General features: G+C 39.4%; 1 protein-coding gene and 1 long non-coding RNA gene across 9 annotated transcripts in view; one reads left to right on the top strand and one right to left on the bottom strand.

The window, feature by feature from the left end:
* Nucleotides 1-19,805, bottom strand: part of LOC126870003 (complexin) — a 325,327-nt gene that overhangs the window by 171,771 nt on the left and 133,751 nt on the right. The window lies entirely within an intron of this gene.
* The window catches only part of LOC126870014 (uncharacterized), a 302,893-nt gene that overhangs the window by 203,974 nt on the left and 79,114 nt on the right, over nucleotides 1-19,805 (top strand). The window contains exon 6 of one of the 8 annotated variants that reach the window (XR_007691079.1): nucleotides 17,663-19,470. The exons of the other annotated variants lie outside the window; for them this stretch is intronic. This is a non-coding gene — a long non-coding RNA (uncharacterized LOC126870014). Of the gene's footprint in view, nucleotides 1-17,662; nucleotides 19,471-19,805 lie in introns of those variants that run through there. 8 annotated transcript variants of the gene reach the window in all.

The raw sequence follows: 19,805 nt of genomic DNA, 5'->3' as shown, positions 1-19,805 counted from the left end.
GTATCAAGGAAACGATTAACTCGTTAAGGACTAGACGCAACTTTACTTAAACGCAACTTTAGCGCAAGTACTGTCGGGACAAAATATGTAGAAATGCAAATTCTTCGTAATTCTCGCATATTAAGATTTCTCATGAATACATAAGCATCGACGATCCTTACCACCGGCAACCCTTACCAATGTAAACAATATTTTTCGAATAAATTAACCGCCCCGTTGAAGCAGCTATTTTCGGTGTTTTCTGAAACTTCGCTTGAAAACATGAAATAAATGATCGGCGAATTCCATTTTATACAGCACTTTAAAAGCAATGCGGAAGACTGACGAGGCAATAGAACGAATAAGAGATAAAATACGAAAGTACAGCCGCGAACAATTGGAATTATTTTCGATCGAGAAGCGAAGATTGTTCTCGTATTCACCAGATGGCTACGGGAATCTTCAGGTGCGAGGCAATTTACGGAAACGCGGCAGTAGAATGGAATCGAGTCGGTCCTCGAAACTCGTCTTCCATTTCTTTAAACGTGATGGCCTCCTTGGATTCCATGGATCGTTTCACGGCCTTTTAATTCCATCGTGAAACCACGACCTTGCCACACAGTCCGCGCGCAATTCTATTTCACGTCTGTCCGCTTCAAACTTAATAAAGCGTCATGCACAACCGACTGGCATTTTTCTGTGACTGCCGCCGAAGACGAAGAAGGAATTGAATACGCTGAATGGTCGTTTAGCATCGCGACGCGCTGTACCTTCGGTTCTCCAGTAAACCGCAGCCATCCGACAACGAGAGAACGATGGTGGTGGTTGGTTGAGATGAGCGGCGGTGAACGAAGGGTGGTTGGAGGGTCGTCCTGGATACGGCAGCATCCTCCTGGAATCCTTAATATAGTCCGTCGAAAGGGGAAAGCCGGACGGGGACTAGGAAGGGTGAGAATGGCACGCGAAAGGGGATGATATCTCGCCACCGTGAAAATTACGTTCCGAGCGCGATATACCTCGGCCGGGTAAATAGGCATCGGGAATGGAACATCGTCGGAGAGGTGGGTTCCTACTTCTTTACCGAGCAAATGCACACACTTCTGGCCGCAATAAGGGCTAGGGAATGCTATGGAAGGTAGCCGGATGGGCTGCATCGATTATGAATGGGTTCTCGTTTAGCAAATCCCTGGTTAACCCTCACGGTGGCACGTGAAATATTCAGACATTGCTGATTTGGCTATTTGGTACCTAGAGTATTTCGCCCTTTTTATAAATTATACAGTATCGAATAACATGCACGTACAAGCCGTGGCACGAGACGATTCCTTTGATAAGGAAATGTATGTAGAATAGGAGAAAATCGAGTTTGAAAATTTACCATGCACGTGCACTAAACCAGTTTTGAATTAAACATATTTACACGACGCCTTAATATGTTTAACGTATCCTTGAACGGATAATTCGACTCGACGAGTATTATACATTTAGACATTTTATATGTTTCCGCGCGTTAAATGCACCCCGTACATTTTGAAGGGTTCATAAACGTATGAATATCTTCAGTCTGTTTGTAAATCCACAGGTGGTATTTTAAACGGTTCGCGGGGAAAAATTAGTTGAGATTATATCGTAGACCGGTGCTACGGTGAATCATGCTCTTTTGCCAACATTCTCGTCTCTTCCACTTACTTTTTACGATGTGGATCGTTTTCGGTACGATGAATTAATTTTAATTGCTTCGGTTTTCAATTCTACATTATCCTGTTACGTCTTATGCAATCAGCATTCAGCGTCTGAAGAAAGAAATCTTGTTCCCATAAATTCATTTACCATAACGAGATAGCGCAAGTAATTATAAATTCCAAGGGAACTTTTTTAAAACACTGCCTTTGATTATCATTCTTCTATGAATTTTAATTTACTGCGTAATGTCTAAACGACTCGATCGATAAAACGTGTTGATGTCTCGCGTTCTAGAAATAATCAACCACCTTCCCCCTCTAATACCTCGACTCGATCGTGATAATCGCTAGACAGGACAATGCAAAGTTACATCGATCGCGACAATTGCGTTAATGCACGAAATAACGATCCACTTTCTACGCCGACGCGATTTCCGCGGTGAATCATTTAAGGAGAAGAAATCGTGCGCGATTACGCGTCGTTTTGTTCGCCGGAAAATTGCTTTCGCCTTTCCTTAATTCGTTTCGAACACTCGCGCTGAACGCGATGCAACGTTCCCCCGAGTCGGCCGTTTTGTCACGGCTACGGAACGTTCTCGCGCATTCGATGAAATCGCGCGCACGAATCTCGTTATCGCACCGTCAGGAATCGTGGATGCAGCGCGCGGCAATATATCGAGGAAAAATCGCCGGAGTATCGACGAACGATAGCGAATACCGCACGTACGGGACACATTTTGCCCGAAACAGCAATATATTTTATTAGGATGGTCCCGCGGCCTCGCGGTCCCGTGGTCTCGTGTCTGCAATTATATCTCCATGCAAATGATCCGGCCGAATTAGCAGCGACCGATTAATTAGCGTTGCCGGTAACGTGCGTCGCATCTGCAGATCCTTGTCGATCGATCGGCAGACACACTGAGAGAAAGAGGGAGATAGAGAGAGAGAGAGAGAGAGAAGGAGAGAGAGACCGAGTGCTGTCACGCAGAGTGATTGCAGCTGCAGCAATTAGCATAATCGTGACGGAGAGCTCGTGTGCATGCCGAAGGGACAGAGAGAGCGAGAGAGAAATGCAAGTACGACGGATATAACGAGAGAGAAGAGGGAACACACGTTGGATGATCGACATTTTCGTTTGCGTAAAGCCGCATCCTCGTTAACCTCGAAGCCGCAAGAGATCATCGATCAGAGATCGACAATGGAACGCGTCACGGTGTCGGGACAAAGAAGTCAATGCCGGGATAAATTGAAGAGGGAAGAGCCTCGATCAGCTGCTACTATCGATCTGTCACCTATCGTTGATACGTAATCTACTCGATCGGTAACTTCCACGAATTGATTTCATGAAGATTACGGCGACAGGTTTTACGGTGACAAGTATTCAGGTGTTTGATACTCCTTAATTTTACAGATACCTTGTAATGTAGGTATTACAAACTCTTAGATCGTCACGCCGCATGAATAGGAAATTCTGATCGATCGATCGATCGATCATTCGTAATTTGAATTAATTATCGTTAGACTGCGGGTGTTTATGCAAATTCACATTTTCATGAAGGTAATTGAAAAGGGCTTAGAACTTGGGTAAAAATCGTTTTACGTACGTACCAAATATCGTAACAAACGTTGGATGGCTTCAAACTTGTATTTCTGATTACGAGTATTCTTTAAACAATAAATACTTAATCGTCATTGAAAAATTTGCATGATACCATCTATCAGAAATGTCAGCATATTTTTGTAATAACATTTTTTAAACAGAAAGATTTTGTTTCGAAAAGAAAAAGATTATAAATTTTTTAAAATTATATTTCCGCTACAAAAAAGCAATAGAATTTTCACATTACCAGAATGGCTGGTGATTCGCGTCGGTGGATGCATCTGAAATTGTCGTTTAAACTCAAACTATCTTTGCGCTCCCACTTACGCTTAACCACCACTCCAGTAACACTTAAGGATAAATTTCTTTCGTACAAAGCTCAGTCTTGTTCCTGACATTAGGTGCTTCAAATCAGTTACATCCGAGGAAGAAGAAAGTCATTCAAACTCATGTGGTCTGATACTGCGTAAGATATTTTTAGACACCCTGTAATTCTCTATACCACGTGTATTGCGTGCATTTTTGTACCTGCATAAAAATCGACAGTCTAATTATCAACATTCAACACGAAGTTAGGATATATCCTATTATTTTTACGAATTCGGTGTAATTTTCTATTTGATGTTCCACCATGAAAAATTCGGAGAGAAGTGGTCGCCTTTTTCGCCGTGAACAGAACCCGGGTCAATTTGGTGGCATGCGACCGCACTATCCATTTTCCCGTTAAACCGCCACCAGCATCGTTTCCTTTTCTTCCTATATTTAACACCTGGTACACAGTCGCACAAATTTAATTACCGAGGCCACGATTATAGCGGTCCCGATGAGAAAACAACTTTCATACATATCTTAACAGAATTATAATCCTCTTTTACGATTGAATGAAACACGTTGACGTACGTAGGTACAGTGGCTGGTAAAAATATTTGTACATTTATCGTACAACATTTTTTTGCGCATATTGTGCCTCTTATACAATACATTTTGATATTTGTACTATTGGCACCATAACGAGACACGATTGCCAAAATTATATTGGCAAAATTTGAAGAAGTTACAAGATATTTACTGCAAGCTTATATTTAGTAAAAAATTAGTATACATTACAAATAATCACCATAAGCGAGTAAAAAGGATTAAAGATGGTTCCACTGAATACTGAGACTTATTGCTTGTTTAAATACTTTTTCGATCGCAGAAAAATACATATTTGTATCAAATATCTTGTAATCTCTGTATACGTTTCCAGAATCGTTTAAAATTTTACCAATATAACCATGATGGTTGGATAACTCTACATAACTGAGGGAATTTCACAATTTTTCATAAAACGTACGTAGTATGTTCATAAAAAGCTGTGGACAAGTGTACTTTCACGAAATACTGTACATGAAGTTTTATAAATTTTATACAAACGTATAATTCGCGCCAAGTGGAGCTTAACCATTTTTTAATTACGTGTCTCATACGATCAAACGTTTCTGCCTTTATTCATCTGATTGCGACCTCCTTGTTAATTAAATCGCTCGAATACCTCGCGGATTCAATCGCGAAACTTTTCCTCATCGACAATGTAACTTGCCCATCGAGAATCTCGTTCGTTAAATACCATAACGAGCTTGCTCGCGTTTCCTCTATTGACTGGAGGGAAACTTGCCAGAACTATGCTGGCAACCGGATCAAACTTCTCGATGCAGCCGAGTATCGACTACGCACAGCCACCGACACCGCGTGTACACACTGAATAACTGCAGTAACAACAGTTACTATAATTACCGAGCAGACAGCGTGCGTTTATGGTTGCGATGTTAACGATCGTCGAGCGAACGCGTATCAATGAATTCGCGAACGCGATACGTTGATCCTGGTGGCAATTGAAAAACGTCGAGGAATAATAATTAACCGAGCATGCGAGCAGGATTCAACGTCGAGTCCGCGGTTGATCGTTAATGGGATTAGCGCTGCGATGCACCACGCTAATCCAGATTCTACGACTTCCGCTCGATCGAAATCGCGCTACACCGATACCTGTTCGATAGTCCGACGTCGATGAGGAATTTTAACGATCCAGCCATTAGTTAACGAGGATTTCCAGCGCAATTTCCACGGAATACATTGTCGCGACGATTTGCAAACTTGTAATTCGATTCGCGGCCGATTCGATATAGCGATAATACGCGCGGAAAGTTTCACTTAATGGCACGTGCAGGCAGTTTAATCGGCCGCTTTCCGCAAGATTGAAATCTTCTATTCTACAAAACCTAGTGTCTAGAAAAATAGAGGAGATCGGTGTGATCTACGGAAGTCTCGATTCTCGTAGGAACCGAGCAGACGAAGAAACTCTAGTTGCCTACGAGGTTTCGACTTCCAGTCTCTCATCTTCGACTTGCTCTTCGAGGTTCTGTGGCTTTCGTTCCAACTTTGACTCCGACAGGAAAGTTGTCTAGCTGGGCGTGTCCGTCTCCAGAGTTAACGAGCTAAGAGTGGATTTCCTAGACGACGATCGCGTTAAATTCATTTGTTACTATTATTCTCGTTATTGTTACTTTATTTACGGTGTTTCATTGGCACATGCGCTTTTAAAGATTATACGACGCATTTGTATCCGGACAGTTTCAAAAACCGCACTTTGGTCGATTTGGAGTAACGCTATATAAGGTTTACTAAAATACACAGATTAGTAAGGAATTAGTAATTGGAAGCAACATTTACTTCCCTTTTATCGATTCTATTGAGAATTGTGGATCTTTGTCGCCGAAATAAATGTACAGCAACACTTAGATTGCACTTAGAATTGATATTAAAATAGTTCCACATTTATTTCATATGTGATTTACAAGATCTTCGTCGATACACATTTGCACGCGTCTCAGCACTCTCTTTGTCTCACCATCTTCTGTACCACACTACTCACGGAACAGTTGCATTCAGCTGTTTTACGAGACGCTGTGCACGCACATACTTCCACACACTCATACTTATATATGTGTCACCATTACACGGCTAATCTAGTGTAGCACACAAAATTACACATATCTCGATAGATTCAATAAATTATCCTGTTGGATTACCTAATAAAAACACAGGAATTCGCTACTTTATTATTGCATACTGACTTTCGAAAATTAGTTTTCGAGTTATAATTTACCATTAAACGTATTTGTAAATACGAATTATACAGATGAAAATCATTTGTTCATTTGCTCGGATACTTTTGATCGGTCGTCAGTCGCATGCGTTTGAGTTTGTAAGTTTCATGTTTAATGTGTCGCGCAGTAAAACGTCGTTCGTGAAATTCCTTTTTCCAAAGGAAAGCATCGTCGAATGAGGAGGAAAGGGGTGGTAAGTGGACCAACGCGTCCAGTTTCACGCACCGTCGACGACGTGCAACTTATTTCGCAAACGAATCACGCGACGCGTTCACAGACAACTATTCCTCGATAAAACTCGTCGTTTGTTACTGCTAACTCGATTCGCAGTCCGCGTTTCGTTAAACTTTATATGGCTATCGAACCAATGCTCTGCTCTAATTTTTCCTTCGATTTAAAACGATTCGACCCGACGCACACTGCGGCAATGCAGTAGACAAAAATCGAAACAAACATCGTTCGATGATACCATCAGTCTATAACTAAATGGTATAAATGTAAACAATAATTTCCGCAAAAATCGATAGAGGATTATTAAAGATCGTTTGTACACATCGAAATCTAATCGCTTGAAAATTAGCTCGTTCCTTCGTTGTACGTTCTTGTTTGCCAATTCTCGTCAGCCAGTGTTAATCGTACACATTAAATATGGTAAATTTGAACAAAGATAAGTACAATTTTAATTTCCAATTAAAACGTTTCGTTCTTTCTTTAAAGAGCGATTCAAAAGATTCGTTGTTTCCTTAAGGAACAATTTAAGAAAGAACGATTCAAAGAATTCTGTAATTTTGATTCTTCTGTGTCAAGAAGATATTATGTAACATTGCCATGTAATCTTTTTCTGTTACAACGCATGTTCTTCATTTTTTTAGTGAAATTCGTTCCTAATCGTGAATTTTCCTGATCGCACTCGCTCCAAGAAAATTTTGAAAATTGCACACAAAATTCTGTTCTCTTCTAAATGTCAGTACAATATCCAACGAAATAATAGGAAGAGAAGATAAATGTTTTCTATATGACACTTACGAAAAGATGGAAACATCCTTTCGATCCTCATTTACTTAAACGTGACCGTGTTGGTTAAACATAGAAATAAATATTTCAACGGAGCCAGGACGTAAGGAAAATATTAACAAAGATCCGATAAACAGACTTTTACTCGCGTCGGTTCGCCTGATATCAAGTGTTCCAGGAAAACTGCGCGTTATATGCATTTTTTTTATCTTTGCCTCGAATCTTCGTTCAAGTGTCTCACTGCGTGACGCAGTTTTCTTTTCCGTTTCGGAAACAAACGTGAAAACTAAACGAATATTTCGCCCAAGGAACGTCGGAAACGTCTAAACTGACGATCCCCCGTCCCGCTTGCCCCGACGATTAAAATTCTTCTAAGACCCGTTGCCAAATGCTGAGAACGCAGAAGAAAAGCTACTGGATTCCGACTGGTAGCAAAACGACTCAAGCGAAACTGCAACGACCACGACGAATACGTTTTTGGGGCGATCCGGGCTTCCCGATTTCGTTGGTTTTGCGGACAATGCCGAGGAAAAGGATTTGTAGAGATGGAGGGAGGAAGAGAAATCGAGGACACGACAGAGTGTCAGCGTGGAACTGACTTGAAATATAACCGGAGATATCCACGCTGGGATAACGGAGTCGACCAACCTGCATTCCTCCGGGCTTTACTCGGTTTTGCGATCGTTTGCAAACGCGAACTGGACACGTCGGCGTGCTTCTGCTTTCGATCTCGAATTTGGGATTATACGCTTCTGAGTGAAGTTTCAGTAGATAAATTCACAATTTATTCGCCATTTCTACCAACTGCAATTCTTCCAGAAAATCGTTTCACACATCGTTTAGTTAACTAATCTTCCTAACTTCTAAAAAAAGTTCAATTTGTTTGGCCTAATTTTAAGAAAGTTATCTCTGTTTCAAAGAGTGTGCCAATACTTTTCTTGGCGACCGTATATATCTCACAATCTCATGTCGAATAGAACCATCGACTAGCTTGTAATTTCTAAAATTCATCTGTTTTATCTTTGTTTTAATTCTAATACCAAAAATAATTCTAATACGTGATTATAATTCATTAAAATTAGCAACTTGCTTATAAAATTTCGTTAATTAAGATTAACGAGAGACTTAAATACACAAAAATGGATAAAATTCACCTAAATAAAAATATAATATCTGGAGGACGACTATTAATACTCCATTGCTTTATTTTCACCTAAAAAATCTGAATTGAAACATTCGTAGTCTACCGATAACAGGTAGAATTTTGAATAAAAAGCTTTACAAAGCAGCATCCAATTGCAATGGTAGGGAAAATGCCGCGTGCCACTGTTGTGCAACGTGCCTATGATAAAGCGTGTTTCCTCTTTTCTTCGGATCGCGTTCTCGTGAAGATGTCGCGACGAGAGGTCGCGGTCTCGAGGAAACATCAATTTTCCATTGGCACGAACGCGGCCAGGAAAATCAATCGGTTAATAGTATCGGCCAATGGAATTGGTTCGCGGAACATTGCGGCCTTCCGACACTGGGAAACAGCCACGTGGATTGTCCGTGTCCGCGAAATGTCCGATGGTCGAACAGTAAACGCGGTTGCTAACTGTTTCCAACTATCGACAGAACTTTCTACCCACGATCCGGGGATTTAATTAAATATCGCGAAACACGGCTTCCCTATAACGCAAGGCCCGACCTCGTCTGTTCTACGGAAATATCTAGCCGTTTCTCTCACCATCGTGCCTTTCGATCGACTCGTTTAAGAGAAAAGCAACGCAAAGCCTATCTATTTGTTAAACCGTGTACGATGCTGTTTTCTAAGGTAGAAATAAATTTTAGTTGTTGGACGAAAGCTTCTCGATTTATCTGTTCGGTAACTATCGAATTTTAATTGTTTGGAAACCAACAATTCCGTTCCGCGACGATAAAGGCACCGGTGAAAATAGGTGAAGCGTCGATGAGAGGGAAATACGTAACGCGTTATGTTAAAACATAATTTTGCGAAACATTTAAAGTTGTAGCGTCTCGACCTAGTTACCTCGTCATTCTACTCATGAAGCTGTATGACTCTACGCTTCATTCACTTTATGAATTTAAAATTTGATCGATATCTTAATTTAATATAGAAAAAGAAGATTGAAAATTGTAGCAGATGTTTGCGACCATTTTCTTCAATATTATCTATCATTTATTTTAATAACAATTTCTTGTTAATTTATCAACTGAAAAAATTATTTTATGGGATATAATACAACTCCTGAGAATGAAGGAATTCCTACGAAGAAAATTTTAGGTTTATAATTATTATTATTGTCAATGATTGAATGACCTGACTACATTCAATTCAGGATTTCCGAAATTTACTTAATCTTGTCAATTTTCCAACTGAGAAACGATTTATTTCATCGAATATGATACAATCGATAAGAATAAAAAATCAAAAAATGCTGTTTAATATCATTTGATAATCCTATCATAAATAATCGAAATACATTCGATGTGGATACTAAGTTCAAGTTGGAAAAATCTTGACCTATACTACTGCGATTTTCAGTCATTGTTTGTATCGTACGAATTCCTGGGAGCTGAAGTTTCTTGAATCAGGAGAAATTCAGTTTGTGCAGGTCCCGGTGAGACCGATCGCTCGAAAACGTCACGCGGATTTTATAAATGGAAACCGTTCCGTTTTATTCTCCCCTTTCGTCTTGGCGGCAGCAATATCCGCGGTGGTTGTGTCGCGTTTCGCCGAAATTAAAGTCGCAAGATAAACGAGCCGCATTTACGAAACGGCGAAAAAATTCCCTGCGAACGTAAAGGGATATGCTTTTCGAGAGTCTCTCGTTGGTAGGTAGATTTAAAAAGGACAATTTCTAAGCTCCATTCCCGGATGAAATTCCCTTTCGAAAGAATTCCACGAAGGACCGAAAACTCAAGAGGCTCTCCGCAGCTTTCGTCGATGGCGTTTGATCAAGTCGCGAGTGGAAGAAATTCGAGACAATTGGAATTTCACCCTCGAAACGTGACGTACACTGTGACGCTTAAAAGTATGTGTTGTTAAAACTTGTTTATCTCTGACGAAATGTAATTTAGTGAGAAAAAAATTGAGATAGTAAGATTCAGGATAATTTTGTTCATTGCGAAAGCTGTCATAGAATATTATGACATGATAAAATATAGCGCTGCGAGTAGTAGTACAAGTTGGTAGTTGGTGCAAGTGTTATCATTTAGTGAGTTTATTATTCTCGGATTATTCAGTTGTTCAACATCGGGTTCTTCCAAATTGACAGAGAGACTATCGTGATCGATTCCACCAATAATATTTCGAAATAATTTTGGCGTTTTAGCTAATCATTTATATGTAATAAATCATTTATACTTCATGTGACGCATATTCGCTGATCGTACAAAAAAATGGTACAAAGTGCTTTGCATCTTGTGTTTGCATTAAAAATGGTTTTAACAGAAAGTGACGAAAATGAAGATATGCTTATCGATTAAACGGACAAATCGAAACGAAAGAAAGGAAATCGAACGGGACGTGTTATTATCGAGTTGACGAGTTGCAACGCGGATATTATTTTCGAGCTTTGAACCGGTAGTCCCGTTAATTATCGGCGTTCAATTAATTTCAGATAGATTACCGGCTACGAAGACAGATCACTGTCGGTATATATATTATTAATTAATAATTTCCGCCAGTGTCGATTTCGAATTACGCTAATCCGCCGTCAATTTTAGCGGCTCGTCCAACTCAGCGCCGATTCTAATTTATCGATTTTTGACGGAAACCAACTAAATTTGTTCGTTTAACCAACTCGCCCAATTTACAGTCAAATAATTTCCAATTATTTTCTTCTTTATAATCGTTACAGCTACAATGAATCGAAATACGTGGTAAAAGATCGTGTAAACTGTTTGGAAGAGTGTTAATGGGAAGTAGCGAATGAAGAATTATATGTTGGCTCGTGTACAATTTTATCTGATCTAAATCTCCCTTTGAAAACATTTAAGATGCATTAAATGACTCATAACGCTGCGGCTGATAAAATAATGACGTATGAAACGTACTAGATTATACGATACAAAAGATATAATCGATAACAGAGCTATGAAATAGAAATTGACTAAACCGACGATAGAGAGATACAGCGTGTACAATCAAAGAACATATTAAATTTTACTACATACGTACACGCATACAATTAGCGAGCTTCCTATTACGATATTGAACATACGAGTTCTTTGCAGTTTAAGGTTCCAGATGAAATAACAATTCTTAATAAGTTTAATAAATCTAACGATTCATCAAGAATGCCTTGATTTCCTCCGTGTCTTGATACTTATAGAATTCTGTACGCGCCATAGAACTTATGAGGAAATGCATATATATATATATATGTCGAGTTGGCATTGGGTTTAGGGGCGTTTAACGAACCTTCATTTGGATTAGCCATTTTTTCATTATACAATACAGATGATAGTTAATGGTACAAATATGATTATTAAAGAATAAAGTTCACTAGCAATAAACAACTTCATTACACGATAATAAGTTTTTACTAAAGATTTATATCATAATAACAATGATTACTTAGTCTCTAAATGAATATAATAATAAATCCACAAGGTGATTATATGACTAATACAGAATTTTACAATTAACCGTGACGATTAGATACTCGAGATGCTAATGACAATAATCTTAGGTTCAGTAACGAATACACCGTCAACAGGATAGCAAATGCGCTTACTTGTCAAAAGTCTAAGTGGAACTGGGAAGTTGACACCTTGGGTCAACTATATTTTTAAGGAGAGCTATACAACTATGTCATACCTCTGTTAGGTAAAAACGTCCATCCCGTGACCGTGGCTACGTTTAGCGACCAGACGTGTCACTTCGAGCCCAAGCCTACTGTCATAAATCTCGGGCAAACATAATCGGATTAAATTATAAACAATTACTACTAAGTTTTATTATTTAAGCACAGTTATAATAAAAAGTCTAGACTAAAGTATTGGGGATTTTCCCAAAAATTCCAAAATTCCAACCCCGATGTTCTTTCATCTCCGACATATATATTATATACCATATACCTATGAGTGATAATATATTTTTCGGCGACAAGCATAATTTTCACGATCATCTGTGAGTTACCGTACGAACCGAACGCAGTCGTCGCGTTGCATAACTTTTAACGTGGCTGGGGAACGACGAGAGGATCTTGCAGAAAGCTGTAAAAGGAAGGAAAAGAGACGTAACTCTGCCGCGTGAAAAGCAAGAATTCGAGAAACGCGCGGTAAGCGTGTGCCGGAGAATTATACAAGAGGATTTTTACGAGAAAGCTGCGCTTTTATTCAGCGGCACGTAATTGTTCGCGCGAAATACGCAAAACGGCCGCGGTTTTTCGTTCGCCGCCTCCACGGTGGCAACGGTTGGTTACTTATTTTTAGACCGTGCACCACCTTACAACGACCCTACATTTTATCCGTGCCACGTCTAAAGCACGATCGATATGTTCGTGCGCGTCCAGCCGCGAAAACTCGGCCTCGAAATATCAGGCCGGCCTAAAAAGCCGCCAGTCTCCGTGCACAACTTTGTCCTGCAAAGATGGATGATTCGCTGTTTGAAGAAGACGTCCTGTAAATTCGCCGTGTTATCCAAAATCTGACCTCAACTGTCCAAGGCTTGATCCCATCGACCAACAGACGAATAAGTCGCTTGATCTTTCGACAAAGTCATTAGCTAACTAAACCACGGGTGTATTATATTTATTGTCGGTGCAATTTTTCTCAAATTTCAGCGCATCGTGTGTTTTCTATCAAAATATCAGAGAAAGCGCGTCTCTATCGATAATTGATCAAATGAAATGGTCCTCTTTCGGTGAAGTTATACGGAAGTTTATAGCGTAAAACTTTACACACGAGCTTCCGTGCTTCGCTTCAACTTCATTCAAATCCTAACATGAAAACACGTCGCAACTTAGATCCCGTATCGTACTCTACCGATATGTTAGTGTACCTTTAAGTGTCTGCGCTCCTATTTAAAGTAGACAGATAAAAGCGTGTTTCGCTCCTCTTTTGCCGGCGAAATTTAGTCGGTTCGTTTCTTTGGAGTTGAAAGCCGCGACACGCGACATATCAGAAAGAATCTTCGAAATATTCGAGTTGACGTATCTCCATATGTTCCGTTTGATATATTTGATTTGAGAAGTAAAATTGCGTAGATAAATGTACTACGTACTAATTAAGCGTAATTATTGTTCGCGAATTACTACGCAACGACGTTCCATCTGATACATCACCGTACAACAAATTCAAAAGGAGAAGCTCGCATTGAACAAACGGAGGAACGAATTAAGAAGTTGCGAGCGATAACAAGCGGCGTCTAATTGCCAAGCAAACGATCGGGCGGGCAAAGGCAACGTTCGTTTTGTCGCGACAGTCGTAATTGAACGCAAACTCGTCTAATTACCCAAAGAGAAACGAGAGTAAGAGAAAGAAACAAGGATCGGGGCGCTGTCCTATCGAAGCATCATCGTGAATTCTTGGCGACGAAGAACCACGTAAATGGAGTATCCGCGTGATTAATTCAGAACTCTCGGAAAACGGCGTGCTGGCATAAAGCGGCCCAGACACAAAAGCACAGCTTTTGTTCTTATTTAACGCGGCACAATCTCGAGATAAGGGTCACGGGTGCACAATGCGCGACCCCAAGAATTATTTCACTCTGCCTCCAACTTCTCGTCGTCTCTTGCACGCTCTCGTAGTAGCAAGGTTCTCGCGCGAGAAAAATAACTCCTCGCCACGAATAGTCATGTTGGAGTCTAAGCTCGAGGAACAACGGATGTACCTGTTGGCGAGAACGTACACTGTCGTTCAAGTACACGTTTGATCATTTTGTATGAAATATACGCGAATGTTAAAATATACAAATTAATGGCGAACTAGAAATCAGAAGTATCTTTCAGTATTTTCTTATATGATCAACGATAAGTGACAAAAGAATGTTTGTAAAATAAGAAGCGTGAAAAGAGGACATAATTCTACAAAGTGGATTTATATTTGCTCGAAGCAATAAATAAATATTTATGATGTAACTATACTGTTACAGAGTAGATGACTCTTATGAATATGATGACAAAGTTTTAGTACAAGAGTTAATAATAAAAATAAAATTCGTAGTGTACAGATCTTATCTGCATTTTTATTATCTTTCAAAAGAAATCAATCACAAGAACGTTAATCATTCTGTAGCCCTTAAAATCGTGAAATTGTAAAAGACAAGTTTATAATTCGTAATCTGCAACTTGTTTATTTACTAATATCCATTAGCTGGCAAATAATTGAGCAAACGAGACTAATAAGAATTAGATTAATAAGAAGAGGCGGAATACCTGTCTTATACTGCGCCCTATTCGTACAAACAAGTTTCCCCACGAATAAGACTGGCTCCCGTGACTGTGTTTACTTTTTATGGAAACCGCACCTCGTTTAATTACTCGAATAAAAACCATATCGTCCCGAGCACCGAAGCCAATTCGAAAATTAGTTTCGAGAGGTTGGTCAATGCGTTTCGATGCGGCGCGTGACGCTGAGCGCGAACGATCCGCGGGCAAGTTATTAAATTAACCTGTGACGGGTGCGCAAAACGAGCCGGAATAATTAAACGTCACTCACTGGCATCGGTAAATCATCGAGCAAATATAAAACAAACGGAACCGAAGTGTTGGTTACGCGTACGCGAACCGACCACTGTTTAACCGCGATGCAACTGTCGATCTACCCTACGTATATACATACAGCGATATTTATGAACATAATCCCTCTCATGCTTCGTCGGTGATTTCTATCGTTTAAACTCTTGACGAGAGATTCGGCGAATTTTTTCGCAGAAGGACACGCGAAGCTGCTTCGTCAAATGATTTAAACGTTCAGACAGTTTCAATTCTGAAGTGCATAACGATACACAGACTGTAACTCGCTCAAAATTGAAAGTAAGATAAGTTGAACATGTTGAGATTTAGAAATACACAAAATGCACATTGTAACTATAAAAGGCAAAACTCTGAAAAATATTCGAAGTGAGTTACGCGTTACGATATTTAATGGGTGAAATAAATCCTTGCGTGGGTTTCATCGTCTCAGTGATATCAATAGAAATATGAAATTGCTCGAAGATTCGTAGTTCAATTGCACCGATCTGCTTAATTTTTTTCTCAAGTTACTTTACGACCAATTTGCCTCTTCGTAGAGAAACGCGGGTAAACGAGATTTTACTGTAAAAAGAAGGCTTGATTCGGCCAGAAAATGTTTACAAGGAAGACAGGGGAAGGTACGTTCCTCTATCGGTGAATCGAGAAATTGGAAATGCGTTGGAGCGCGAGAACGAAGGTCGTATATCGAGAATGGGATATCGACGCGAGACTAAGCGCGTGCCGACGATTCAGCTTGTTCATCGATATCACCGCGCGACAAACAATCGTCCCAATTAATTATGCGCCTCGTGATTTATTCGAGGGCCGGTCTAGTCATTTCAACGAGCCATCACGGCGCAGCTGTCTCCCTGGCGCTGACACGAATGCACTTTCGAAAACGATGTACGATACCCGCAGCCCGCGTGTCCACTCGCGTGTCCCGTTCAGCCGATTCCCTGACTAAAAAGTGGAAGCGGCGAATCATACTGAACGTACAGCACATACTAAACGCGTGCAGCATCCTTCATTTGCTTCAGTTTATCCAATAAGCTCATTCACGGTTTCTTAACAGAACACGTCATAAGATAGGATTTTATGGTTCGCGCGAGGACAGCAGGCAATAATTTCTATGAAGGACAAACGTATCTCTTTTATAGAAAATTTGCATATAACACGAAACACCCAAAGATGAATTTTATTTACGATATCTGACGTGCTATTCAGTTTCTATCACTTTGTCTCGATACCTTTTTACATTCACGAGATTTCGAGGTTGGATTCGATCTGTGAAGGAAGAAATGCATTTTTATTTAAGGAAACAATGCACATTGCACGTGTATCATTAGACTTACGAGAAAAAGAAGATAGAGATACGACAATTCTTTGTCAAATCTTTTTACGACAAATCTTTTATGTGTTTCTTCTTTTCGTATTATTTTTTAACTGCGCTAGAAATATGCTATGACTTGGAACGGTTGCGTTGGATCGCTTCACGTGGAAATAAAAATGTTCGCCATTCGTTTATTTAAAATTTCATCCTGTCCTCACTAAACTAAGCTATATCATATAAAATGAGTCATTTCGCGAGCTTATCGTTCTGCGTTCGTAAAATATTTTCGAAGAGTATAGAAACACAGACACGAACCTAGTCTAGAACCATGTATCGAACTTATCGCACGAATTTGCACTACATACAAAGCTTTCATTAATTAATGTACATCCTACAAGGTTCGCATCGATTTTCAATCTTCGTACAATCGCTCGAGCAATTAAAATTCAATTCACTGCGAGTCATTTCTATTCTCTTGTTCTTCATCGATCGCCGAAGAAGAACCGAGGGGCACAGAAGAGAACGACAACGTTGGAAAATAGTTTAAAATGGGGGCGGTATAAGTCGCGGAAAAGTTTGTTGGTCGGCTCGTAGTCTTTTGTTTTCTGGCCTTTATTCGGTCGTAGGAAAACTCTGGGAAAAAAGTGGACTGGTCGCATCGTAAATAGAGTTCACGTGGGAGTTGGTTTAAATCGCACGACGATCATTCTACCGCGTTTCCCACGAAACACGCGGAACACGTTGGTCGACCAGCATCGCAGCTACGCTCTGGCTAGTTCCAACCGCAGCCTGGAGCCGCCATAGTTCAAACCCTGCCCATCGGCCCAGATGCGATCCCGGATACGGCGAGATAATTGATGCAACGACGTGCAGCCTGGCCAAGTGGAACGCGCGACAATCGGCTCGTTAATTAGTTTTCTTCTTGCTATCGACTCATCGGTGACTTAAGATCGTCGCTCATCTTCCCTTAACATATCGGCTGACACGTGAATTTTATTTACTTTGCCTTTGGGACTGCAATAAATTCAAATATATTACATTATAGTTAAATTGCTAATTTTTGTGGTAAAATTATATCTTCATGGGGCGAACTGAAGAAATACGCTAATTTGTATATTTTATATATACAATTTTATATGAAGAATATGGGAAGAGAACAAGAAATGTCACAAGATGTAGTGATTAACAAAATATTAATTATTTTCATCTGTGTTTTGTTACAGCGTATAGTGGACGTTCCTTGTATTTGTATCAAGTATGCCAAATCTTTAACTGTATGTTAAGGGAACATCTTGAACACAAACTAACATCTTGAATATCACATAATGTCACGACGATAGATATTTTTGAAATATTCAAAGACACGAGGAAAAGTTATGTTTAAAAAGTAAGGGTACAAGGTAATGAAACATGGAAAGGCGAAAATTAATACAACCAACGAAGAGATACTGTGAACAAACAGCAGAACGATTGGCATAAGAGGCCATAGAGAAGAGGAGTGGCAATATGCACATGAGCGGTATTTATGGTGGCTGGATACGAAGATAATTATCTCTAGTATTATAAATCACGCAAATGGTATGCAAATGCCAGTGAATTGTTTCGATTCAAAACGAATGTGCGCAACGGTCATCATTATCGATGGTTTATCGGTTGCGTTAATATTCTATTCCTGGCTATGGGCTGGCTACGTTTTCTAGGCTTATTTTATTCTCCCTGTTTTCTTTGTAGCTTCGTCAACAACTTCCAAATAACTGAAAACCGAAATAGCTTATAAACGGACACTTTAGTCGTTCTATAATAACGGTATGAAAATTTTATTAAACTACATATACGAATTAAGCATAGATTAGTAATGGGATACAACACTTACTATGTTGTTATGAAATCATCAGACTATAATGTTAATACATTTGTTATTTAACCATCGACCGATCGTATTAACATCAAAAGTAATCCTATCAGTTTAGAAGGCTGTTCTTAATTTATCTCATAATCAGATTTTTATTTGCATACGGGAGATTTAAGGATTTGTAGAGTATGCGAGAATATAAAAAATACTCAAAGCGAAGTAATTCTTACTTTCTTCAATAGAAGAAATAAATCTTTATGTAAGTTCTATTTCCTTATTCCTATTAATAAAAGTACGTTCTATTTATGACTCAAAGATTAAAGAACCTGAAGGTGAAGAGTCAAGCAATAGAATAATTCCACAATAAGATTTAGTCAATTACGAATGGCAATTTCACCATTGCATACATTCAAAAGTCAATTTAATCGAGTTATAATATACCACTATACGTAACTATCACGGTAATCGATAATGTAACATGAAATCGTTACAGTTCGATTCGTTTGTAATTTAGAAATTAAAATTCTGCTTGTCAAAAATAAACAAAGTATCCAGACACGTTCGAGCAGTAGTTTAGGTCGATAATATGCGCGCCTTCGTAGGCAGAAGTCGCGAGGTTTCTCAAGCATGGAATATACCGAAAGCATGGTTCAAGAGCAGGACGAGCGTAAAGGATTAAATAATATTTGCGTTCGTATATAGGAGAAAACCCGGCGGAAGTTAGGTCCGGCAACGAAGTCGCTAATAGCGCTCAAAGGATTTGCGAGGGGATTACGGTGAGCATCGTGGCGAAGTTTCTTCAATCCCAAACATAACAAACTTCTTTCGATGAGTCTCTCTATTCGCGCTGAAAATTCGAAAATTAGAGCGCTCGGCTATTTCGAAAGTTTTCTCGAAAGAGCGGCGTAAAGGTTGTTACTTATCTAACAGCATAACGTATAAACACCATTAAACTAGATTCGAGATATTCACAACCGTTGTCCACTTAGCATTACAATATCAAACCAACGATTTTCAGCTTTCCATGCCGTCGTGTTGGTTGCCGTACAAGCAAAAATTAAAATGAATACGTTGCCTGCCACACGGTGGTCATAGGTGAGCCATATATCACGAAATTTTTCAGAACCAGTAAAGAAAGATAAATTTTCAACAATATGAGCGATTTACGGTGGTCACAAAAAAGGGATTCGTGTATGTCTTTATTATCCAATGAAACTTAATAAAAACAAAAAGAAAAGTACTATATTTCACTTCCATAGCGCCAAATTTTTCTAATCATCTGAAAATACTATAAATGCTACGAGATTTATTATAGTCAAGTCTAATTAACTAATGTATCAGTGCAATAATAAATACGGCGATGTATAAATATTTTTTACAGCCACTGGAGAATTCGTTGGAAAAAAATGCACAAATATGACGATAATAATATTTCGCAAAAATGAAACGTGACGATATAGCGCGAGTATATTTCGATCTATCGCAACTCTCAGGACAAAATATACGAAATTCGC

This window comes from Bombus huntii, chromosome 10 (assembly GCF_024542735.1).
Source record: "Bombus huntii isolate Logan2020A chromosome 10, iyBomHunt1.1, whole genome shotgun sequence".
Taxonomy (NCBI): domain Eukaryota; kingdom Metazoa; phylum Arthropoda; class Insecta; order Hymenoptera; family Apidae; genus Bombus; species Bombus huntii.
This window is presented reverse-complemented; position numbering and strand designations above follow the sequence as displayed.